This window comes from Amblyomma americanum, chromosome 5 (genome assembly GCF_052857255.1).
Source record: "Amblyomma americanum isolate KBUSLIRL-KWMA chromosome 5, ASM5285725v1, whole genome shotgun sequence".
NCBI lineage: Eukaryota > Metazoa > Arthropoda > Arachnida > Ixodida > Ixodidae > Amblyomma > Amblyomma americanum.
In genome coordinates, this window is record NC_135501.1 from 170374544 (window position 1) to 170399303 (window position 24760).

The following is a 24760-nucleotide window of genomic DNA, read 5'->3' on the forward strand; positions in this document are numbered from 1 at the left end:
GACTTCGCTGTGTCGAATAGAAAATAAAATGTGAGAGCCACACAAACAAATATCGGTTTAAACAATATTCTGCTGAAGCATAGAATTTCTTACTTACCAGTGCACGTCATCATACATTCTTCGCAGCTCTGGAATATGTTCTTCGGTACGTTACAACCGCTATAAGTGAATGAAAAACACTTGGTGTAGTTCTTTAAATAACGCCACCTTTTTACCCCTTGTCTAATGCATGTACGGCTGCGGGAGCTTCGACTACTGATGCAGTCTAGGGGATTTTTGTGTCCACCTGCAGCAACAAAGGAATTCACGATTAGTAAGGATCACCAACAATATTTGGCAGTTCGTGACAGTTAACCTATTTAGTTCTAATGCAGGTCTCACTCAGAATTGCCCTCTACTAACATCTTCAAATGATTGGCAACCCAGATTTACAACGTAAAGGTCAACTTGCTGGATTTTTATCTGTAGAAGCTACATAATCTCATAATTGATTTTACGTTGCATCTAGTAATAGCTAATATGAATGGAAACGTGACTGACGGCTTAGGCCATCAACACGACGATTACTACGTTTTAACCATCGTACACGTTTGGTAAGAATATTATAGAGCACGGTTTAGCATATTGAAGTTTTCTCACCTGTAGCGTCTATGGAATGTAGAGATTTTTCTTTAAGCACGTGCGCAGAGGTCGAATTTTCTAGTATATGCATTACGTACCCCCTTTGGTTTCGTCTACGCAACGTCGTCTATAATATTATGATGGGACTGCAAAATACTTTTTAAGCAGCCATTTCATGTATTTTTGCTTTGAATACACAAACAGGCCAACAGTACGGGTAAAGACCTTTTATGCTTAAAAGAAATTTATGCTCGCAGCTCCATCCACACAGCGGCTCCGGCTGTCAGCTGCTCTTGAACACGCCACCCGTGACGTCAAAAGTTGGTTCTGCTCCAGCGCTGCTGCGTTGCAGTCGCATCATTCCTGACGACACGTTTCATCGTTGCAGACCACTTCTAGTACCCCGAAGTGCTTGGAATTTTGTTTATGGTGTGAGCCCCTAGCATCCGAAGGCGCGGCGATGAACGCGGGAAGCGGTACTGACGCAACGCCCAAAAGGAAAGAATGCTAAATTATGCTGCTCATTGTTTGAGACTTAGCAACCATGCATCTAAAAACGTTAATTGGTATACTTGCAATTTGCTCTCCGGAATCATTTTCCTAACAGACACTACATCTAGGACAGAAACCGAAGAGACACCCGCTAGACTTCAAGCAACTCTTACTGGACGCATAGATGACATACAGGCTGTTTCACCTGACTAGAAATATTTATAAAATAAGCTTTCTAATTGATTATTAAGGTTAGGTTTCTTTTTACTGAGAGGCGCGAAGCCCACTGTAACTAATAGCAATATCAGTTTTTAGAATTTAGAACACTTGGTTACCCTCGGCGCTGTGGCCAACAAAGTTTGGCTATTTCGACAACTTACGTGCTCCGGAGAGGTTGCTTTGCCTGCAAGCTTGTCGAAAGCGCATGTATTCTGGATCAATGTAGCCAAAATTTGTTGCGCCGCCGCGGCGAGGGAGACCACGTTTTCAAAATTCTAAAAGATGATATGTGTGTTGCTTAAAGTAGTTGGCTATACTCATCTCAACAATTAAGAATCCTAACGGTAATGGTTGGCAATTTAAGTATTAAATATTAGTTGACTAACCTGCTAGTTAGCCACATCTTAGCTGTATTCTAATGCACTACACTGCTAACAAAGCTATGACGAAAAAAAGCGCTCTTCTAACTCAAAAAGCCTATTTTTAAAAATTATGTAAACTGTTTGGTAAAACACCTGTAACGACGAAGAAGTGCCCCCGCGAAAGCGAGACCGCTCTCACCAAACCCTGGCCAATCCCCCACCGTGGGTATGTGCCATCGTATTTGAGGCAAGAACAACAAAAACAACAACGACTGCTCTCGGCGAGCACGGGCCTCGAGTGGGTGCTGCTGGAACCGCTGAATGTCTGTGGAAGCCGTTCTGCGCTTCGTGCTTTGCGCCGTGCTGCGCTCTGTGCTTTGGGCCCGAAAAACCTATTGCAAGTGGTGGAGGTGAACCCTAATCCCGTCCTGGAGCTGAGAAACGGCACCGTTACAACACAAATGCCGAGAGACACCGCACAGCCGCCACCGCCGCCACCAGATCTGCGCCGGCATGCCATGGCAGCGGGACCCAGCTGTCTTCAGCGGCACCGGCGGCAATAATGTCGAGGACTGGCTGGCGTCCTACGAGAGGTTCAGCACGCACAACCGCTGGGACGACACAATGAAGCTCAATAACGTCATCTTCTACCTCGCTGCCGTCGGCAGCCTTCGGTTCCACAGCCATGAAGCGGACATCACCACCTGCTCGGCTTTCAAGACGAATTTCACCGAGATATTTGGCTGTCCTGGTCTGCGCAAGCTGCGCGCTGAACAGCGCTTGCGTGAGCGGGCGCAGCAGCCGGGTGAGGCGTTCACCAGCTACGTGGAAGACGTGGTGGACGTGTGCAAACGAGTCAACTCTCAAATGCCTGAATTGGCTAAAATCGGGCACATTATGGAAGGTATCGACGAGGACGCGTTTCAAATGCTTCTTGCCAGGCAGCCGGACACCGTTGCCTCCGTCATCAGCTTGTGCCAGAGCTATGAGGAGCTCCGCAAGCAACGCGTCGTCGCTCGTCGCTCCATTCCACAGGCCGAGGTACTGTCCACTGATACCATCGTCGCCGGGGAGCCTCAGTTCATGCATGAGGTAAAACAGTTAATCCGTGAATAAGTCGCCCGTCAACTCGCACCCATGCGAAGGGCTCTAGCTCTGCCACCAGCACTTCATCCGGCCTTTCAGCCGACCATCCAGGCACAGGTCGCGGACGCCCTGCACATCGCGGATGTCGTGACACCCGTACCTCAGCAGGCAGCGGCTGCCCTGCTTACCTACGCCGATGTCCGGTCCCGCCTGGCTCCTCATTCCTCGGGCAATTTCTCGGACGCCGCTGCAGCTCCGCCGTTTTGGCGCTGCGACCTGTTCGGTAGTATCGGGCGCCCACACCACCATCGTTGCCGCACATGCAGCCGGGGCCCCTTCTCTACGTTCGCCCATGGCGCACTCGCGACAACAGGCCATTTGTTTTGTCACTCGCTACTGCCGCAATCAGCACTATCCGCCGACTGACGTCATGACGCCATCTGCTTACGGATCTTACACGCAGCACTACTGAATACAGCATAGTCCGCCACCATCTTCATTCACAACTGGCAGGCAGTCTGCAACGCCGCGCCGCTCCCCTTCTCCGCGGCGCCGTTCCATCTCCGCGATGCGCCAGCCCCAACCAAGCGGAAAACTAGTGAGCGCAGTTCCCGAGGCAAGCGCTGCGCCTTCAGGGAACTTTAAAAGGCCTCAGACGTACCCCGACAACGTCGTTGGTGTGGTCGTAGACGGTGTTGTGACGTGTGCCCTGATTGACACCGGAGCAACTGTATTTCTCGGACTCCGTAGTGCTGACGCCCAGCATGTAAACCGCTGGCCGCTTTCACTACACGAGTTGTTATCTAAGACGTCATCTACAGAATTGAGTTCGTGGTACTCTCCTCCTGCTCGCATGACGTCATTCTTGGGTGGGAATTTCTGTCGGAGCACTCTGCTGTCGTCGACAGCGCCCGTGCTGATTTCACCCTCTTAGTCCTACCCGACGACTCCAAAGCCGAAACTCCTGAATATCCGGACACACCTCTTCTGTCCCATGATGCCGAACTTCCTGCTTCCTCGTCCGTTGTAGTCTCCCCGTCGTGTTTCTCTCCAGCCGACCCATCCGACAGACCTGTACTCTTTACTCCCTCATTATTACTCGTTCGCCACAGGAACCTCTTCCCTTCTCTGCCCTCACGGTGACCTCCGGAACAACAACCATGCTCATCAGCAATCATCTACCGTCTCCGGTGACTCTGCTTCGTGGTGAATGCATTGGATACGTTGCATCGGCTGAACTCCAACAAGTCGTCGACGACATCGAAGCCGCTCCTCCACCATTTATCGATGCTCTCTCCCCGGCTACCCTGTCACACCGCTCACTTTCTGATGTCCTGTACAGTGCTAGCGATCGAGACCTTCACTCGACGTGCCGTGACCAGCTGTTCGCCCTTTTGTGCAAATTTCTTTCGTCTTTTGACGCGTGCCAAACTCCACTCGGCAGTGTTTCATCTGTCGCACATACCATCGATACTGGCACCCATCCTCCTCTGCGCCAGCGACCATATCGCGTGTCAGCTCCGGAGCACCGCATCATCAACGAGCAAGTGGATGATATATTAGAGCGCGGGATTATACAGCCCTCGAAGAGCCCATAGTCTTCCCCGGTCGTGCTCGTTCGAAATAAAGACGGCTCTATCCGATTTTGCGTGGATTATCGACGGCTGAACACTGTAATCTGGAAAGACGTCTATCCTTTGCCACGCATAGATGACGCTCTCGGTTGACTACAAAGAGCAGAATTTTTTCGTCACTCGATCTGAGATCTGGACATTGGCAAATACCCATTGCCGAAGCTGACTGAGAAAAAACTGCATTCGTCATGCCTAATGGGCTATATGAGTTTTACGTAATGCCATTTCAGCTTTGCAACGCCCATGCTACATTCGAAAGAATGATGGATAATGTCCTGCGTGACCGACGCTGGAAGACGTGTCTCTGCTACCTTGACGATGTCGTCGTGCTTTCGGCCGACTTCTCGACCCGCCTGACTCATCTGCGCCAAGTGCTGACTTGCCTCACCACCGCAGGGCTGCAATTAAATTTAAAAAAATGCCATCTTGAAGTTCGCCAACTGACCATCCTCGGTCACGTCGTATCTAAATACGGCACACTTCCGAATCCCACAAAACTTCGTGCGGTTGACGAGTTTCCGAAGCCGTCCACGCCCAAAGAACTGCGGAGTTTCGTCGACCTATGCTCATATTTTCGGCGCTTTATCTAGAATTTTGCCTACATCATATCACTTTTGACGCAACTTCAAGCCCGAAATTCCTTATCGTCATGCTGCTCCAAATGCGATGTGCTTTCGTTACGCTGCGCCGGCTCCTTACTTTAACGCCCATACTTCGCCATTACGACCCCAACGCGCCAACCGAGATCCACACGGATGCTAGTGGCACCGGCATCGGTGCTGTGCTTGCACAGCGGAAGCCTGGATTTCATGAATATGTTGACGCCTATGCTAGCCGCACGCTCTTTAAAGCCGAGATCAATTACTCCGTGTCCGAAAAAGAATGTTTTGCCATTTTGTGGGCAATAAACAAATTTCGACCATACCTCTACGGCCGCCCGTTCGACGTACTCACCGACCACCATGATTTATGCTGGCTGTCGTCTTTGAGGGATCCATTCGGCCTACTTGGTCGTTGGGCACTGCGACTTCAGGAGTACGACATTTGAGTCATCTACCGGTCCGGAAAAGCACTCTAACGCCGACGCCCTTTCCTGGCCACCGTTACTTGCCGACGATGCGACCCTCTCTAGCAATGACCCCATGCTCTCTTCATTACGCCCTCCTAACATGTTCCGGAGCAGCGTAAAGACTCCCGGATAACCTCTCTCGTGCACCTCCTTTCCGGCCGCACTACGCCGGCGCCCTCCCGTTCGTTTCGTTGTCAAACCTGCCACTTCACCCTGTAAGGCGGTCTTTATCTCCGGAACTGCGTGTCAGATGGTCGAAGATGGCTACTTGTTATACCTCGCCACTTACGCGCTGTAGTCTCCACATCTTTTGATGGCGAACCCCAGAACTCTTATGCTGGTTTCTTCAAGACATATACGCGACTTCGGCACCGGTAATACTGGCGCGGTGTGTACACATTTCTACGAATGTACAATCGCTCATATCCTTGACTGCCAACGCCGCAGGTCACCATCGCAGCGCCTTTTCCGGCCCATTGCAGCCTTTACCTTGCCCTGCCCGTCCGTTTGATCGTGTGGGCATCGGTCTTCATGGGCTTCTGCCGCCTTCTACCTCTGGTCACCGCTGAATTGTCGTCGCCGTCGACCATCTGACGTGCTATGCCGGGACGTTCGCTCCTTCAGCGGCTACAGCCAGAGAAGTAGCTTTCCTTATTCTTCGTCACCTCGTTCTTCGCCACGGTGCTTCCCTCGACCCGCGGTCGCTAAGAAGGTCCCCTACCATCCTGATGCCTCTGACTGCTCCCTGCTTCTGAAATCACTCAGTATGCTGAAGAATGCCGCCAACTAGCCCGATCCCTCACGTGCCACGATCACCATCGACAAAAGGAACGCCGTGATTCTGGTCAACGCTTTACCCGCCTATCTGCCGGCTCCCTTGTTTGCCTCTGGGTCCCATAAGGCCCTCCTGGCCTGTCGTACAAGTTCCTCACCAAATGTTACGGCACTTACCGTGTTGCCTCTCAGAGTTGCCCTGTGAACTGCGTTGTGAAACCGTTGACACGCTCATCTGACCACCACCGCCGTGGCCATGAAACCGTTCACATTAGCCGCCTGAGGCCCTATCACGAACCCATGATGTGTACCACGCCTTGAGTCGCCAGGATGGCTCCTCCTTCGCTGGGGGCGAATTTAACGACGAAGTGCCCCCGCGGCAGCGAGACTGCTCTCGGCGAGCGCGTGCTTCGGGTTGGTGCTGTTGGAACCGCTGAATGTCTGTGAACACCGTTACGCGCTTTGTGCTGTGCTGCGCTCTGTTTTCTACCAGAAAAACCCATTGCACACCCAGTATAACGCTATCACTGAGCACACTCAGGTATCTAGTCTTTTGCAACTCGTATAACTGCACCCCCTTCCCTCCTACGTGAAAAGCGATAGCGCAGATAAATATCACGAGTCCGTCCATTAAAGTTAGTTGAAATCTGACGGTTGTCCCTAGTGTTTTCGCAGTTCAGGTAGTGCCAGTGTTTTTAAACCTCTAAGAAAATGATTCCAGCAAACTGTACATGCTTTTGGTAGCATTTTTACAAGAATACGGGCGAGAAAAAGCCTGACTGAGAAAAGATTTTTCGCGGTCAATTAACAAGAAAGGCATTTCATCTACCAGAGAGACGCAAGACAGATTCCACTGTGGTAACATTGCGCTCGTTTTTGCAATACTTTTTGTCGCTTGCGGTGATCATTTCAAGGAATATTAATATTCCGCGAAAGATGATAATATATGATATCAGTATTATTGGCATTAATATAATAATGTTGTATATTATTATATAGATATTATTATATTACTAACATGTTTAAGGCCATCTTAAACAGAATAAATCACCCGCCGTAGAACATCAGTGACAACGAGATTCTACTGCTCACCGTGGGTAATGGGCTCGAAACCGTACGCGGAAACAATATTTTCATTGAGGCGATATGAAAAACGCCAGTGAATTGAGCCTCCGTGTTCCTCTTTTTTATGGAATTGTCTTCCCGAAAGCTCCTAACCCGGGTGGTTACGAGCTCTCGTTTAGAGAGCAGTGTAATTGTATTGAAAACATCGTGGCACTCGCAGGTGTTGTGTCACTTTTAAGTCAGTGACACTCGCCTTGAGGGGACCACAGTTCCTTAGGCTGTGCGCATAACGCTGTGCGGGCGCATCACACATCTTGCTATGTTATTCGGGTGGGGGTGGGTACATTCCAGTACAGTCGTCCACAGACCTATCTAGAGCGCTCGAACTCCATGCCGTCTGCGCTGGATGGATGGATGGATGGATGGATGAAAGGATGGATGGATGGATGGATGGATGGATGGATGGATGGATGGATGGATGGATGGATGGACGGACGGACGGACGGACGGACGGACGGACGGACGGACGGACGGACGGACGGACGGACGGACGGACGGACGGACGGACGGACGGACGGACGGGTGGATGGATGGATGGATGGATGGATGGATGGATGGGTGGGTGGATGGATGGATGGATGGATGGATGGATGGATGGATGGATGGATGGATGGATGGATGGATGGATGGATGGATGGGTGGATGGATGGATGGATGGATGGATTGGTGAATGGGTGGATGAATGGTTGGATGGATGAATGAGACTGAACCCTTTAAATAGGGCGGTGGCTCAAGATACCTAGCCATGACTTGTGAAATATTACTCTTGTCTTGATTTTAGCCACCAATCAGATAACCTTCGCTTGGTTACTTCTACCCGCTTAAAATATACTTTCCCTTCACTGTCCTTAAACGCCAACGCCTTGGATATATCAGCCCCGCTGCTTTCCACTGTAGGGTGAAGCCCTTTACAGAAAAGTATCAAGTGTTCAGCCGATTCCTCCTCCTCTCCACACGCAACGCACAACGTGTCTGTCTCGTGGTACCTGTCTCTATATGTCTTAGTCCGCAAAACTCTCGTCCTGGCCTCAAACAACAAAGATCTTCCCCTACAATTTTTAAAGATATTTTCTTTGGCATTTTCCTGCTTAAAGGTCCTGTATGTTCGCAGTGGCGATTTCGTCAGTATCCCTGTTTTCCACGGAGCTCCATCTGTTTATCTAACCACTTTCTTAACCGAGAATTCCTGATTTTCCCCCCTACTGCTGCCCAGATATTTGCTTGTCAATATTGCAGTCCGCGTTCTCCATTTAGTGTCACCGTTCCTTAAGTACTGGTATCTGAAAATTTTCCTAGCCCACTGCTTTTTCCCCATTTTTCTCAATCGGTCTTCAAATGTTATCTTACTGCTAGAATCTCTGCTCTCGAAAGACGTCGATCCCATATCACCGTGTACCCCCTGATTTGGTGTATTACCATGTGCTTCCAAAACTAGCCTCGCTGCGCCGCGTTATTTGATTTCTAACCTTTCTTGAGCATCTGGTCTCACGTACAGGACCGCATTACCGAAAGTCAGGCTAGGAACCATCACCAATTTCCAGATCCCTCTTACCACTTCATACCTATTGTAATTCCACAGTGCCCTATTTTTCATGACAGCTGCATTTCTACTATCTTTTGTGGTATACACTGGTATCCCCTGCTCGTCCCCCGCGCCAGCGGTGACCGTGACATACACGGGCGCGCTGGCCACCAGGTATGTGGAGAAAAGGCACCCCAGCGACTCTGCTCATTTCCGCCCCAGCACTGACTTGACGTCACGGCAGCGTGCTGCCTTCTGCGGAGAGGGTAGCAGGCCTAAGCTTGACGGCAACGATTTGCTGCCAGGGAGGCAATGACCAAGGGGATAAAAGGGGGGAACGCGCGGCGGGAAGGGACTCTCGCTGCCGGACCGTACCTAAGTGCCCCATGGACCCCTTTCGCTGCCCGCCGACCCCCGAACACCAACGCCAGACGACGTCAACGACCTGGTGAGCTGCTGTACATCTATTTTACGGATAGAACATTCTTCCGCAGTGTGCTTTACCTCGCGTTAGGATAATAAACTATTTCCTAGCGTGCCCTGCCGTTGCCTATTCCGTCCGGACCTGCCGTGGCTGCGACTCTGCGCCACGGGTGTGGGAAACGTGTTGCGTACATCAATAACGCCTGCGTGTAGCTTGCACGGAAGCTCGCCTTCCCAGCCGGCTGGACACAGAGTCACCCCATACTTTATTCATTACATATTTTTCATGCTCTGTCAGATACTCAGCGCCGTTATTTATCCACACCACAATATACTTGTACCCATCCACTACTTCTAGCGTGAACTGCCGTATTCTATGATCGCCGACCTCATCATTAAATGTCATGACTGCAGATTTTTCCTTACTAACCATGAAGCCTAATCTATCTCCCTTTGTACCACATATGTCTATCAACTTCTGCAAGTCTTCCTTGTTGTCTTCCATTAGCACTAAATCATCCGCGTATATTAGTCCCGGTTTTAATCCATTCCCAATGCTTGAAAGAAGAAAGGTTGAAGCCTAGTCCGCTCCTCTCTAGCTTGGTCTCCAACCCTTGCAGGTGCAGCATAAACAACAAAGGAGACAGAGGAAGAAGGCGTAGCTCCGCGGCGCGCCAAGCGACGTCTAGCGGCCGCGCCTGGTTCCAGATAGCGCATCTCTCAGTAAGGTCTTAGCATCAGACATGTGATATCTGGAGCCAAGCGCTGTCACTAGATGTCGCTCTGCACGCTGCGGAGCGCAGATGGCACGGAGTTCGAGTACTCTAGACAGGTCTGTGGACAACTGTCGAGTGTCCGGAAGCTTCTGAGCCGGCAGCGCGGTGACCATGCGTGTTATCACGCTAGCGGCTTGATAACCGCACAGCCACGGTAAATTTACATATTTCGCCAAAGTGTATCTCAAATGCGGCCTCGAACCAATAGCCAGCACATCATTTATGTCTGCGGACTTGGAACGCCATAATGAAGTATGCGGCCAAACACGAATAAGACAAAAATAATCGATTACACATTTTCGGTATATAGCCAATTAAAATTCCGCGTTATTTATTAGATGTAAAATGTTTTAGGTGTGTAGTACATTCAGGTGGAAAGTACAATGAGTTTTATTAAGAAAACATGTGTTTGCATTTTCTCAGACCAGCAGGCGCAGCTCTTCTGCCATCCACCTGGCCTATTCTACGGTTTGCTTGCCGCTACATGCTGGCCTTCTCCGGCGTATCGGTTCATCTCGTGACTTTGTTGTGGGTTACTGCGCGCCTTTTGTCAGCGTTAACTGCAAGTGCATGGTTACTTTTTGTCCTCGTGCTGCGCTCTCCTAGGTTTCGTGTGTATAGCTGACTTCCTTAAAAACCACGTTGAACGCGTTATCTAAAAGGTCTGATAATATATATCACGGCAATGAAAGTTATACGAGTCTCCTTTCAAAAGAATTTTCCCCTTACAAAGCTGGGAACGGCTACGCTCCTAGCCTGTTCCGAGGAGGATAGGAATGAAAAACGACGTCATTTCGGCCGCACGTGATCGTACTGCAGAAGGCTGCTCAGATGACAGGCATGATCAGCCTGCCATTCTTATTGGACTTCGCCTGCTCTTAAATACCTCGGTGACGAAACCAATAACAGTGGAGCACATCGCGGCCTATCACGGCCTGGATTGTACGTCAGATGCACAGAGGAGAGCGCGGCTGGCTGAAGTGCTGAACAGAGGGACCCAGTGCTTTTGACATGCAGCACGTCATGTAGCTCGCCTGTAGCCACACAGTAGGGGGTGGAGCGACATCGCAATTTTAATCCGCGCTTACATCATTCCTAGGAATCGAATTGATAAAAAAACATTATTTCGAGCACTGTGGGGTGCCTACGTCCGGATACCAGCCGTATTTCGATGTGGTCATTCTTTTGTTTCCGTTTAAGACCCGTTAAGAGATCTTTGAAGGAAACTAGACAGCCTCAAATTGTCGTGTTTTCTTTGATTCTGTGAACCAGGAAGTGAATTTTTTTATATTATCTTTCTCTCTATGCCACATCTCCTGCAGGCATTTTGCATTGCTTAACGAGATTCACAGAGAAACCCATAGTGGGGCCGCGGCATGCATTTTTGGTAGCATGGGGATAATTTTTGAAGCGCTCAGTTCTCATTCCCAATGCATGCTACAGCGAACTGCGTAGATAAATTTTTCTATCGACTATTTTGTCGTCGCCTTCAGACGGAAATTTGAAGGCAAAATCTTTGAGGTAGGCGAACTCTCTTGTAAAATTCTAACTCCTGTAAGCGTATAAGTTACTTAGAGGGCGTCAGCACTTCGTGAGATAAACAAATGTTGGATTTAAGCTGGTCTTACTGAAACGTTTTTTTCATCTTCTGAACGCGTATATAACTTTTGCCCAAGCGCCTGTATGTTCCTGTCTTAGTACTTTCTACATTTTTGTGCTTTTTACATAACAAAGCCTCGGCTATCTTGCCAATATACATATATCCCGTAGGGGGCGAAGCGGAAGTTAACTGTCGAAATAGTCTCTTGTTCTTGGGTTCCCTAGCTTGAAATAATGCAGATTTTATATGGCCATAAATCTAGGGGAATAAAACAGTGTTAGAATTCCGCTTGTTTCTGTAGCGTGTTATGTGCTCTGAAATGTAGTACTGTACGTTGCAGTCGTTTCTGTTGACATTCGTGTTTGTAGCTTTTTAACTCGAAATTACTGTAACTTCAGAAAATCAAAATTGGCTCTTGAGGCAAGGAAATGGAGCAGTAATGATCTAACATCTCGATGGAGACCCGTACCGCAGCGTAAGAAAAGGGAGGAAGGTGGGAGTGAAAGAACAGAGAGATAAAAATTTGCCTTAGTGAAGGGCTCCGGAATAATTTCCGCTAATTGGGGACCTTTTAACGTGCACTGACTTTGCACAACACACGGGCGCCTTGACGTTTCGCTTGCATCGAAACGCAAAGCCACCCGTGTGCTGTGCGAATGTCAGTGCAAGCACTGCCAAACCTGGCTTAGCGTCATCTAAGACCCATTCGTAAGAATTCGCTTGTGAAGCATATACAGATTGCGTTGCTATATCAAGCAGAGTTTGCACGTATTTTTCTGCCCATGCTATATTCAGTAACTCACGAACCGAATCATGCCAATTCTGCAGAGCACGGAAAGAAAGACCAAGGTTCCGCGCATTGCCTTTTTTTTTGTAAAAGTTAAAGGGGTTCAGCCAGTTTACGCCTGTAAACCAATATTGTGCTTTCAAAGCGAGAGTTGTAAGATATGTGTGAAAAAAAAAATTATGAGATTGCGGTTAAAGACTTCGTAAGGGAAGATCTATGCGCCTTGTTCTCATAATGCCGGTACGCCAGATATGCATATTTTCGAAAAATGCCAAAAACGCCAAAATATGATTAATCATCTCTAATTTCGTTAAGAGTATTGTAACGTGTACTGTGCATTAGCGAGATAACTTCTCGGGAATGATTATACAATGGGTACAAAAGCGCGTTCAGCACAATACGCGAGAGAAAATGATGAAAAACAGCCGTAACAACGCTTTACGCTGACAGAATTTCAAGGACTATAATTTTGTGCTTTATATCTGAATTTAAACCCGAGTCGCTCTATAATTCATAACAAAGCGTTAAGAAGAAATGGCAGTGATATGGGATTCGCTGCGTTAAGAATTACTTGGTTTTCTAATTGTTACAATAACCGCGCAGTGGCAACTCTTAGCGATATCTTTATTTGATGAGTTAAAGTTTAGTGTATAATAATGATGATAATAGATTTTTATGGCGCAAGGGCATCTATGGCCAATGAGCGCCATGGCACAAGGTTGTTTCTTCTACACAAGGTGGGGTCAAAGACCCATTTCCCAAGCATTTCACACTAAAGAAGCCGAGAAGCAGACCAGGAGAAAACTTGTACCCATTGTATCACCGGTGTGTACCCGACGGCACTGGGGATCCAACCCAGCACCTCCCGCATTCGAGGCGGATGCTCAAACGACTAGGCCACCGCTGCGGTGTATTGTATTATAAGGCGCTAAATATTTTGCAGAATATAATTCTTTTCTTTCTCTCCCACCTTCTGAAAGTTTCATGCTTAAACTAATATATAGCCAATGATTAGGTAATTAAGCAGCAGTGATTTTGGCAGATTCAGAAAGGCTCATAGTATATTCCCAGTAACTGCTTAATTTCCGTTGCATGAAAAGTAACGAACATTGCTGGAATAATGATGGCATGGTGATAATCGACAAGACCCTCCCCAGTTGAGCAGGTAGACCGAGACAAAGCCTCTTGTATCTTTAGCGCTTAGAAGGTGCTTTTGGTCTCTACCGCACACTTTGAGCGTATATCTTTCCGAGAGGGTGCGCAAGAATTTTGATGTGCATTAGGAAATAGCCACTAGCGGTAAAAGTCGAATTAATGCGGTCAATGGGGACAGGCATGTCGTGGTGCTTGGACGAACAGCTCGTGGTTCATACTTAATAGAGAGTGAGGCGGTCTCGCCTGAATATATTCCATCGTCCTAAAGAAGTACTAATAGGACCACTTCTTTAATAACTCTGGCATCATGATGTCATAAATTGTTGGAGTCAAACCTACTGCTAAATGGCAAAGCGGTTAACAATGGCAAAACGTGCCAGCACAAAGAACGTGTTTAATGCGGCATCTTGAGCTTGACTAGTCTTGAAGCTTAATTACTCACTACCTGTTTCCGGTCGAGTCAATCGCTATCAGTAAGATTATTTTTTTTAGAAAATCACATTTTCGACTAATCGACTAAAACAGAGGTACGTGTCATAGTTTAAATGGGCGGGGGACTAGCCTGTGTCGAGTTCTCAAAAAGGTAAACATCTTTAAAAATGCTCGACGAAGACAACCGAGACATTAAACCTATTTTACCAGAAAGCGGATAGATTGGAACAAGAAAAATTACCTAGATTTAAAACTTTTGCTTATTCTATTGCTTTAAACAAAACTTACCCTTTTTTGGCAAGCCATGGCAGAGAATAAGCATGATCAGGATGAAAACAGCTGCTTCGTACTTCATTCCGGGGTTTCTGTCAGACAAATGCCGTTAAATATAAAATCGGAAATAACCGTAATGCGTGTAATTTTTTTAAAATTAGAATTTATGCACCCATTCGTGAAATTAATAGCACAGTTTTAAAATATACGTGACGTGCACAGAGTTAAGTATAACAAGAAGCGATCGGCTTCTTGCTGCAAAGTGACAAGTATAGATTAGTGTTACTCATTCTATTTGACCTCCATTTTGTACTATTTCACTTTGGAAAACGTAGCAGCACGAAACAACGGGGACGAAATAGACACACAAACATATGTCCCCTGTTTTTTCGTGCTGCTATGTTTTTTCAAGATAGGTCAACACCAACTGGCCCAAACTTCGGTGCTTTCTGTATTAGTTCAACTAAATGTAGTTAACGTTGCAGGGCGGTAAGCGCTGATCAGGATGAGAGCATTAACACAGGTAGTACAATAAAACACTTTACTTGCTGACATGTACCAACGATTGCAAGGGTGGCATTGCTGTTATCTTCCTATTTACCAAATTTGCGAAAATATAGCTTCTGTAGCAGGGTGCGGAATATGCGTGTGTGCGGGAACAATAGGAAAAAAAACCTGTCTGCCAACACTGCCTCAGCGTTCGACTTAAGAGCGTTAGCAACGGGAGCTTCAAGTGTTTACATCGGTATGCTCAGCAAACGTGGAGAACACCAAATCCAAACATGCGCGGATGTTTCCTATCCGGAAGCATCTCTTCGAAGACACAAGCAGCGCCATCTACCTCATGGAGTTTGTGTCACTACTGCAATTTACAGCCATCTTCGCTATATCCGGTATATTCCCTTCTTGTATAATGTTTTAAACTTTATAAATGTGTGCATCATAACACGACGAATCGTTCGACACCATCCGGAACCCCCTGCAACAAATGGTTTGGCTGTAACGGCAGTCTGAGGGCCCTCGGAATGCACGGTTTGGGGGAGGAAAGGTCGTCGGTGCGAATCTCGCACATATTTTGGGCCTCATCTGAATTAGTAATCTTATCCCCATGAAGATTTGATATCATTTCACACCATTTTGGACATTCTGCGTCAAACGGGTGGTCGCCAAATTTTATGCAAATGGTGGTCCCGAGGGGGGGGGGGGGGGGTCCCACTTCGATGGCCGCTATACTAGCACATATATAACGGATGTAAAGTACTGGTATCAAATTAGGCGCTACGCGCCCCATGTTGGCATGTGATATACTGTGGTCACGTGGCAGTTGCTTTCGTCATTTTGACCTTCATTGGAGACAGAAGCGTCCTCGACAAACGTAAGTAATAAGAGCTGCCGGTCTTAAAATTTTACGCGCTCGGGAACTATTGGAAATAAGCTCAACTGGAAAGATATTACAGGATCAGATGACTGTAGACACCAGGTCTTTTAAACAAATGATAGTAAGTAGATTCTAAAAATAGCAAGTGACCCCTTTATGTTAATGACAGCGTGAGATATGTTATTTTCGTGGTTATGCTGTATTCTCGGCAGACCGCTTGAACAGGCTGAAGAGACGAATCTAACAACTGTACGCCATTCTTTTTCTATTGTCATGTTTTGAAATGGCGCTTGGGGCACTAGTGAACTTTTTTCACGCGCCATCGACACCTGGAATAACTTCAACTGTGTTGACGATGATGGACTTTTATGACGCAAAGGCATCTGTGGCCAAAGAGCGCCATGGCACAAGGTATTTTTCAAATTCTCAAGGTGGGGTCAAAGACCCATTTCCCAAGCATTTCACCCTAAAGAAGCCGAGCATCAGGCAGGGGAAAGCTTGTACCCATTTTATCACCGGTGGGTGCCCGGCGGCACTGGGGATCGCAACCCGCACCTCCCGCATGCGAAGCGGATGCTCGACCACTTGGCCACTGCTGCGGAGAATTGTAGCGAACAAGGTTAATGGTTTATGGGTGTTTAATAATAATAATAATAATAATTGGTTTTTAGGGAAAGGAAATGGCGCAGTATCTGTCTAATATATCGTTGGACACCTGAACCGCGCCGTAAGGGAAGAGATAAAGGAGGGAGTGAAAGAAGAAAGGAGTGGAGGGCTCCGGAATAATTTTGACCACCTGGGGATCTTTAACGTGCACTGACATCGCACAGCACACGGGCGCCTTAGCGTTTTTCCTCCATAAAAACGCAGCCGCCGCGGTCGGGTTCGAGCCCGGGAACTCCGGATCAGTAGTCGAGCGCCCTAACCACTGAGCCACCGCGGCGGGGCGTGTTTAACGTCCCAAAGCGACTCAGACTATGAGGGGCGCCGTAGTGGAGGGCTCCGGAAATTTCGACCACCTAGAGTTGTTTAACGTGCACTAACATCGCCCAGTACACGGGCCTCTAGAATTTCGCTCAAATTCTAGAGGCCCGTGTACTGTGCGATGTAGCGAACAAATCAAGACCAGACAGAAGATCCTTTTAGCTTATGATTATTGTACAGTGGGGGAAAATGGTCTCTGCGCCACGAGTTCTTCAAAACAATGCCTAAAGTTTTACTATTACCCGTTGGTTGGATTCCAGATTTGTGGAGATGAGAGAACAAAGTTTTGACTTTCACCTCATGATGTGTGGCTTGCAGCCGTCAGCTAATACCAGAGCTACAGGCTTCGTTTGAGGAAGTCGTCGTCCAGAGAGTTTTGTTCCCGACTTTGCGTGTATAACCGAATGCGTCGCTTTTGAACGTTAAACCCCACAAGACATCCATCCAGCCAAATACATTTATTTAAAAACAAATAAAACAACTGCAAGTTTTTGATCAGCACGAATGAAGATTACGGAGGGCACTTAAGACTACTTGCATGCGTTGAATACGAAATGATTTTCTTTACTTTTACTTCCTTTTTAGTTTCTATTTTATTTTTCCTTCATTGCTAAACACACACCTACTCATTAGCATATAGCCGTATGGCAACGCATATATTAGGTACATTTTTGTTCGGCAAGAAGCAGTGCGGTTTTGTGGCCTATGGATTGGGTGGTCGCCTCCCAATCTTAAATTCCTGGGTTCGGCTATTCCCGCACCATTGGAAGAAATGTTATTTTTGCTTGATGCACAGTGACGTCATCTGAGATTTTTCATTAGAAGCCGAAACATAGGCATGGCCGAAGAAGTTTCAATAGCGCTCGCTTGCGTCGGACTGGAAGCCACATCAATAATTAGCGTCAGTAAGACAGCTGTTCGGAACTGCGGAAAGGGCACAATTTTCCCCGAGGCGGCCAGTACCTCTCTGACGGCAAGCTCAACCGTAAAATTAGCATAATCTGGGCCCCAGCACATGCGTCCTTCCCCGACAACGAAGCGTCCTACAAGTTAGCCCCAGCTTTCTACTTTCGGGTGACCGTGGAGCTGCCCGACGGCGGAGGCATGGATGAGCGGCTGCAAACGTATACAGAAATGGACGTTAATTATTGGTGAGGAAGGAGACTGATTCCACCACCAGACCGTAGCTTGACAATAAGAGCGGCAGTCGCTTGCCTACGTCTGCAGGCAGGAAATTTTGTAAACCCGGTTTGGGTCTGCCATACCCAAACCGACGACAGAGACGATGACAGATGTCGAACTTGTGAGTCGAAAGAGACCCTCGACCACGTATTTTGGGAATGCCCTGGCTCCCCGAGCGTCGGGGAAAATATCACGATTAGAGAAGCCTGGGAGGTCCTGCTGCGAAGACGCAGTGTGCCCTTGCCGGTCTTTAGTCGCGGAGGCCCGGCCCCGTCCCTGAGTCTGCGTGACGGGGCGGGGAGTAGGGGGCCTCCTATATTATTGAAACAATTATTTTCCAATCAATCAATTGTTAATAAGAACTTTTGCGGTCAAAGACGCCGTTTTTGCTGGCGATGTACCATAAATGCTTTCGCTTTAAAAACAGCAGTTAGTGCGACGTACACTGATAGCTCAAACAGTGATACATAAGCAGCAGGGTGAGGATAAAAATGAAAAAAAAACAGCTTTCTGTAGTTCACAGCACTCAGGTCTTAGCCCACTTCTTTTTATCAACTACATTAAAGACCTTCCACGTGGCATTTCACTCTCCATACGCCTCTTTGCGTACTTCGGCTGAGTAGACGTGCGCTTCGTCCACTGAGCCACCACGGCAGGTCCATTGAGGTTCCCAACCTCCGACTTTGCTGTTATTGCCTTAGTCAAGATTCAGAAGCCCTAGCCTTGAACTGAAAGCGGAATGAAAAGCAACGCGTTAGCGCACATAATTTTGTTCGATCAAGTAAGCAAAATCGGCTGCAATTGTTTTGCGCAAGGGCTATGTCTCCTGCGGAAAGCTCTAAGACAGGTAGAGGTTGTGTTAGATGCAGTGAATGAGAGACATTATCAGCTTCAGCGATTTCGGGCGCAGTGCGTTAAGCCAACACAACGTGGGCAGGGCACGGAAACGAGTCGTCAATGTGGCACACAAGACCGACAGGCGTAGCGCCTGAACTGCTCGAGTGTAGTCTATACGCATGAAACGCCGGATGGCGGTGGAGCTCTATCGATATCTTCCAATTATGTCAAGGCGGCTCGGATGGCCTATGCTCGGTGAGCGTAGAGAAAAGAGGCGCTTTTGTGAGAAACGAACATGTCTGGCACACTTGAGTCAAGGCTGCATAAACAAGGCTCTTGTGCAAAACAATATTTCTCGACCTTGCGCTGAGGTAAGCTTGAAGCCTGACCGTTGATTCTGCGGGGAGGGATTGGTCTGCTTGACAGACTGAGCAGTGAGCATTGGCGGATACGAGTCAGGGTCGGTTACATATGTCTTGTGGTTGCAGCCAAAAAGAAATATCCGGAAATAGGGCTGGTAAAATCGAAACGAGAGATTAAAGCAATCTGCCAGTAAAGCTGCAGCAGCGGTAGCCTAATGCTTATGTCTGAGGGCAATAGGATGCTCCAACCCGAGATCATCGTGGTGTTGAGTTGAGCTTCCGCTTGTAGCATAGAAGCACGTGCTTAGCAAGGAAGCCCAGTGAGGTCTCTACCTCGCATGATCTCTCTATTTACTGTTTCCGGGGGAATTCATTAACAAACAAACACGAAGCATGAAGAGACAAATCCATCAAAAATCTCACCAAGTGGTATTTATTACAAGAGACAAAACAAACTCTTAAAAATTGTTATCAAGTGATCTTCACTGCACTGCAAATAAAACGTTACCTCATTTTACACAGAGAACTTCATCAGCCAGAGAAGATATTTAGATCTCATTACTAGCGCCAATTTATAGAAATGACTTCGTATCTACCAATACTTAGTGTCGCATCATCTGGAAACCATGTTTAAGAAAGCATTATAGCTGAGAAACCAAAGTTGCAATTTTCAAACATAAATCACGGGCGACACGTACGCATATGCTGGATTTTCTAGCAAGCATTTAAGATCAGTGTCCTTCGATATTTTTTTCCGTTTACTCATTGATTCCTTATAGATCCCGTAAGTCGGTATTACAAGAGGAGCGGGCGTGAACTACTGCAGTAAAGGTTTCAGGTGATTTTCAAAGCCAATCTTGAATTGGTGACTTTTTCACAACAGAGATGTGCGGGCGGCAACGCCATTTCTGTCTAGGGTGGTGCATAAAAATTATTTCAGAGAGCCATGAGTGAGCTAGCGTTAGCCGGCATTACGATGGTTGTAGCAGGATAAACACCGGGGGCAATGAAAGGGCTGTGTGAAGTGTCAGAAGGCAAGGTACGAAAAACCTTTAGGAGGCTCTCAATCTCGCAATGATCGCAGCTAAGCTGAATTGCTCCTACAAAGTTCGAGATAATTTTGGCTATTATTCATGCTTTATGCCGAAAGTTCTTTGTCAGCTTTATATATCTTTATATTGCGCTCGTTGCTAGCGCCGCCGCCGAGCTGCTATGCTTTGGTGAGCGCACTTCCGCGCAACAAAGAGTTAATTCTCCAAAACTCTCATTGACCACGGCGCTGTTTAAACCACATAAAATCTAGTAGAGATGCAGAATCTCGTCAACCTGCCACGATGCCGAAAACGAAGCCTGCAGCACAGACACTGCCGCCAGTTTTGTTACAGCCCAGTGCACCGCGCATCCTCCAAGGACGACCCAATGACGATGTGGAAGAATGACCATACTTCTTCGACCGCATTGCTACGTTAATGATTCAGCAAAATTCCTCCAATTCAAGTAGAACTGTTTGCTCGGTCAGTTGGTTCATTCTGAATTAAGTAAAGCAGTGCGAATAAAGGTAACGATGGCAGTCCAGTGTAGACTCTCTCAGTGTACATTAATAATTTTTTAGAATTCTCTTTGAGATTTTATTGTATTTTAGCTTTATCACCTCGATATGTCTTTTATAGCTTTCATGGCCCTTTAAACCACATGATATTGATTGCATCTGATTACCTCTGCACTTCCTTCCCATCTGTTGTCTACGTTTTGCTCAACACAAATCAGATGTCAGTTCAGCGCTCTTTCCTGTACCATCTTTCTTTCGCATTCGCGCACCCTCATTCGTGCCGCTTTATACTTATGTCAATTTGGGGCAAATATACTTCAGATTTCAAAGCCTTGCGCGGACCTTGTATGAAAATCGTGAACCTTTTAAGAGCGTTAGCTCTTACTCATCACATTGGGAGATTTCGTGAGGTTTGCTACCACCCTTAGATCACACCGCCATCTGTGGCAGCAACTGCTCATCACGCTTCAATATTTCTTTGGGTCTCCTACCACCCTGAGATCACAGCGCCATCTGTGGTAGCAACTAGAAAACAGCACATCTCGCATTGAGACTTCTAGCACCTTCTAGAACTCATGCATTCGTTCCGCTATGTATACTCCAACAACAAGGGGCACCCATCCGGGGATAGCTGTGTACCGAAATTGGTAGGCAAATAAAATCCTACGGGTTGCGGTATAGAAATAAAATGACAATTAAATAATACGTAAACAATGTATGCATGCAATTACTAACTGAAGCCTTACCATATCCACCGCAAGCCGAATTCTAGGCCCACCTTGACCCCCCAAACAAAGCAAATTCCGTTTGGAACGTATCCTGAGGGGGCGTAACTCGACAACGGGTTGACGTGCATCGTAATTTCTCTGATATATGGCGCTAGGCGTTGATCGCTCCGCTTGGTGCAAAAGTTGGTTTACTTTTCTGAACAGCTCAAGGCTTTCTTCACTGGCCCCACCGGATGCAGAAAGACTTCCATCTTACGCACGGCCAATAAAGCTAACGCTCGTTACTTCAACGTCCTGCAGACAGTGGCAGCCTTTTTTTTAGGACTCGAGCGCAATCAAGAGAGAGATGATAAGAGACTGCCCGAGTGTCAGTTCCTTCTACAGTTCAGGGTTATATTTCTGAATGAGTTCAAACTTGCCTTTGTCGAAGAGATGAAGCGTCTCTACATCGCGTTAGTGCTGACGTGAGGAAAACTAAAGCGAACTTTCTAAGGCGTGGTGCGAAAAAACCACTTTTTGCAAGTGTTTTACGCCAGCTGCCCAAAAAGGCCGCAGAATTCACCGAGCAGGCATCTACGATCCTGAAGACCATGCACACCCGAACCCGGCAGTACAACCGACCACACCTTGTGCTCCACGCAAACCACTCAGAAGATATACCTAGAAGCAGGGAAAGGCTGCGGAATAATATACGAACGGTTGTTCGGGAAGAGCTGCTCTGGATGCTGCCATCTTCGCTCCGGCCTCAGGTAGCGACCCTCGCGGAATTCGTCCGCAAAAAAGCGCAACAACACTTGGCTCACTGTCTGCTACAGCGGAAGGTGAAGTCACGACTTGGGCCGCCGCATTACTCTGTCCTGCGCCCCGACAAGATCTCGTAAGTTCACTAACGTGGCAGTTTGGGCATGTTGGTATTGGATAACAGGATTGAACAGCGCACACATGACGAGGACTCAAGGACAGAAACGACGAGACGCGAGCGCCGACTTAGAATTTATTTCGAACCTCACCCCGGAATATATGGGTAAAACATGGCTAACATCATGCATGCGCGACAAGCGGAACAATAAGGCCCTGACGTAGGTACAAAAATTTCTTACGGCTAAGGGCGATCGTTGGCTTCGATACGCAAGAGCCACCTAAACGTTCTATCATCTCGGCTTCAATAATTTCGCGAGCGAGTTTACAAATGTTTTCGGAAATAACAGTGCAGTCTTCGTAGAGGGCCTGACACGTGGAAACTTGATCTGATTCAGCATCTTCATGTCCACTGTTGCCATCTGTCTTATATTTCCTGCAGTGTGCGTCAAGAAACCCAACTCTCTTTTCAGGCACGTTGCTATAATGTCCCCGGACGCGGTCGTTCAGGCACCTACCGCTTCGGCCGACATAGCTTTTCCCACACGACAATAGAATGCTGCACACAGTCGAGTTGGCACATTCAACGAGCTTGGTTCGGTGCTTCGTTTTGCACTCTTTGTAGTTTGTGCCACGAGGTTTTGTCTACCTGCAAAAATTTTCAGCTTGTCAGGGGCGGTAAAAAAACTTCCACCGTCGCCCATTGTCCGATCTTTTTAGACGGTGGGAGAAGATGTGCATATACCGGATCACAGCAATCTGCTGTTAAGAGGAAGGTCGGGAGGTGATGGTGTCTTTTAAACCGATGCAATTGAGAATGGCTTCTGCGACACTGACGAGGACATGTGTAGGGAAGCCTATATTTATCTCATAAAGCGGATGATCGTTTTTTCACTGTTTGCAGTAGTTGATTTTTAAAATCTATAAGAGATACTTTGGTCCGGTGTGTGAAAGTAAATTTTTCGACAAGGCAGACGGTATGCTTGCAATATAGCTCCATAATTAAATGATTTACTGAAGTTAATAAGTTTAATATTTTTTTAATTTAGGAGATAACAGCGAAATTTTGTACTGAAAATATCCCATATCATTTTACATTGGACATATTTTAATACATGTCGAAACATATGGCTTTATATGGGATATATACTAATGAAGGCATATGTGCCCCCCATGAATTCATATAGGACACACATGAAACCAATAGTGCCCTGTATGAGGGCACTATAACTTCTTCTGGGGCATAGCTGGGCAAATGTACTTGCCATGGAAGGTGATATTAGGTCATAAGTGCATATGTGCCCTGTGTATATGTGGGCATTTGTGCCCAATTGAGCCCTGGTTAGGTTAACAGAACTTGAATCACCTACCTATTCGGTCAGCTATCCTTATTAAGGTGGAAATCTACATGACCTGATATCTATATGTAACCAGTGATGTACGCTGCTACCATTTCGTGCGTACCAGGCTGTGGTAAATTCGATGGCTTCTTTTGCATTTGCGTGCCTCTAAATGCTTAGTCTGAAGTTCATTCCCAACTCCGCTCTTCTTCTGGCTGCATGTGATGCTAAATGACGCATTATCCCCAGGAATTAATGAGCCACACAGTTATTCGTGTTGCAAGAATTACGTGTGCTCTGATGGGACAACATGAAAGCATTGAGAAATTATGACATTCTCAGATGGTTGTACCATGACCAATGCTTAAGAAAGATGCTCGGCATCGGTAATACCTGCTGACAGCCCGCAAGAATATTCAGCACAATTGCAAGGTAAGCATCTATACTACGAGTACACTGTGGTCACTTGGAGTTCGAAAATGCGCATTTCTCGTAGACATGAGAAAATAATGCTCTTTTTCCCAGTGCTCGAAGTGACTTAGTGGTCGGTGCACAGCTTAGAATCTTAAGGTTGCTACTTCAAAACCATACTCTTTTTGTTTTTATCGCATTTTTCTTTTTCTACAGGTGTGCCCACAAGTTATTGCGTAAATTGGAATCGTACGGCTATGACTCCCACATTTTCAAAAAAATGCTCACCCCATATTATCCTTATGACCGATATCACTAATATCTAATAACATCACATTCATATAGGGTTTTTTCAATAGGCTTGAAGGCCGTCTACATACAAGGTTAACCGAATTTTTAAACATTCTTTGCCGACAATATGACCAAATATTTTAATCACTGTTTACTTTTGAACTACCGCATGCAATCGCAACGAACCATTTATATCTCATTTGTATGGCACTTGAAAGCACTGCCTCCCTATTAAGCTTCTGATCGGCAAATGCTTCTGAAATATTTTTTTAGGATAGCGATTATCCATTTAAAATGTCTCGGTGCGGTCGAGCCGTTCAGAACATCTGAATAAAAGGGAACAAGTGTGGCGTACGACCACTTAATTTAGGCATTTCAAATGCTGAGAAGGCGTCTGCTGCGGCGATCGACTGCCGTCTCACAGTGTTCAAGTAACCATGTATTCATTTTTTTACCTTTTTGCGCTACTAAGCAGCAATTCTTTGATTAA

At 46.9% G+C, this 24760-nt stretch overlaps 1 long non-coding RNA gene across 1 annotated transcript in view; it reads right to left on the reverse strand.

Annotated features, from left to right (window-relative positions):
• Positions 1–233: 233 nt before the first annotated feature.
• Positions 234–24760, reverse strand: part of LOC144135270 (uncharacterized) — a 43977-nt gene continuing 19450 nt past the window's right edge. Inside the window, exons 2-3 of the long non-coding RNA XR_013315424.1 lie at positions 14366–14442; positions 234–286 (exon numbers count right to left, since the gene is read on the reverse strand). This is a non-coding gene — a long non-coding RNA (uncharacterized LOC144135270). The remainder of the gene's footprint in view (positions 287–14365; positions 14443–24760) is intronic.